Source organism: Myotis nattereri (assembly GCF_964212035.1).
Source record: "Myotis nattereri genome assembly, chromosome: X".
NCBI lineage: Eukaryota > Metazoa > Chordata > Mammalia > Chiroptera > Vespertilionidae > Myotis > Myotis nattereri.
The window spans coordinates 147,652,532-147,654,563 of NC_138078.1; positions in this window are offsets into that span (position 1 = coordinate 147,652,532).

The following is a 2,032-nucleotide window of genomic DNA, read 5'->3' on the forward strand; positions in this document are numbered from 1 at the left end:
CATGCGTGTTGGGAGGGCGGGACGGAGAGTGATTTCTTGACTCATTCATTTAGGAAGGCATTCGCCTTCTAAATTGTAAAAGTAGGGGTGTCAGGATGGCCGAGTGGTCTAAGGCGCCAGACTCAAGGGACTACTTACTAAATTGTAAAAGTGTACAAGGGCAGGGGCCCTAGCACAAAGGGTGTAGGGTTGAGTCTCAGCTCTTTAGCTCAGATCTTTAGCTCAACTTGCTAACTGTGCAATCGGGGGTAGGTTACATAACTTCCCTATCTTAGTGTCCTCATCTGTAAAATGGACTGCAGTATTCTCTCCACCCCCAGGCCCCGTTTCGCTTTCTGCTGTTTCCCGCGATTAATCGCCATCTGAAAATATTAAGCGGAAATTTCCAGAAATAAATAATTCATAAGTTTTAAATTGCACGCCATTCTGAGTAGGGTGATGAAATCTCGGGCCACCCGGCTCCGTTCCCTCCCTCCCCTCCCCCCGCCCCCAAAGTGAATCATCCCTTTGTCGCTGTATATGCTACCTGCCAATTAGTCGCTAAGTAGCCTTCTCATGATCAGAAACACTGTGGCAGTATTGCAGTGCTTCTGTTCAAGGATCCCTTATTTTACTTAATAATGGCCCCTAAGTGCAAGAGTGGTGATGCTGGCAATCCAGATATGCCAAAGAGAACCATAAAGTGCTTCCTTTAAGAGAAAAGTTATGTATAGATAGCGGGGAGGGGGGAACATAGTATATCTAGGGTTCAGTACTGTGGCTCTTTCAGGCAACCACTGGGGGACTTGATAGGTAACGGGGAGACTAATGTACCTGCTTCCTATGATTAAAACAGAATTAATTCATGTAAAGCATGTTGTACTGTGTGCCTGACACATAATAAAATAAGAAAAGAGTATGTACATTGTAGTTACTAAGTAACCATACATTTAATAAATGCTTTAGTATGTTATACATGTGTATACAATCCAACAACTGATTACACAGTAAACCACCATTCATTAAAAAGACCACCCTAATGCGGTCCTGGCACACCTGGTCTGTGACTTCAATAAAAGACGTTTTCTTTGAAAAAACAAACAAACAAACAAACAAAAATCCTGTCTCCACTGCTCAGTAGTGCCATGTATGTCATAAAGCATGGGTACATATATGTAGGACTCAGGTTTGGAACTTTATTCTGTTTTTAATTACTGTAGCTTTATAACAAGCCTTTATATCTGATATGGCAAATCCTCCTTCCATCTTGTACTTTTTCAAAGGATTTTGGCTTTTCTAGGTCCTCTGTATACCGATATACATTTTAGAGCCATCTTATCAAATTCCATGGAAAAACTTTTGAGATCTTGTTTGGGACTGCATTAAATCTCTAGATCGTTTTGAAAAGAATTGACATCTTCCTAGTTTTTACTATTTCAATTAGTTAATTTAACATATATGTGAATTTATTTTGGTCCCCTTTAATCACTTGATAATATTTGTTAATTTTTTGTATAGAGATCTCACACATATACTATGTTAGATCTATTCCAATGCACTTCAAATTTCAGATACTGTTGGAAAAAAAATATCATTTTTCTTATTTTAATTTCTGACTGGTGCTAGTATATATTTTGTAAAAATATTTTTTTAGCCCGGCTAGCATGGTTCAGTGGTTGAACATCGACCTATGAACCTGGAGGTCAGGGTTCAATTCCTGGTCAGGGTACATGCCTGGGTTGCGGTTGCCGGCTCCATCCTCTGTGTGGGGCCCGCAGGAGGCAGCCAATCAATGATTCTCTCTCATCACTGATGTTTCTATCTCTCTCTCCCTCTCCCTTCTTCTCTGAAATCAATAAAAATAGTTTTTAATTTTTTTTTTTAGTCACTGCCTTTTCTGTTACCAGGCTCTGGCCCACAAATGTCCCATCTTCGACCCTGCTCACCCTCCCATCCAACCCTGTTATGGCCCCGCCCAGTGACCTTAATCTCTCCAAAGCTGGGGGAAGAGAGGGGGGCTGTTTGCAGATGGCTCTTCAACCTTGAAAGGAGG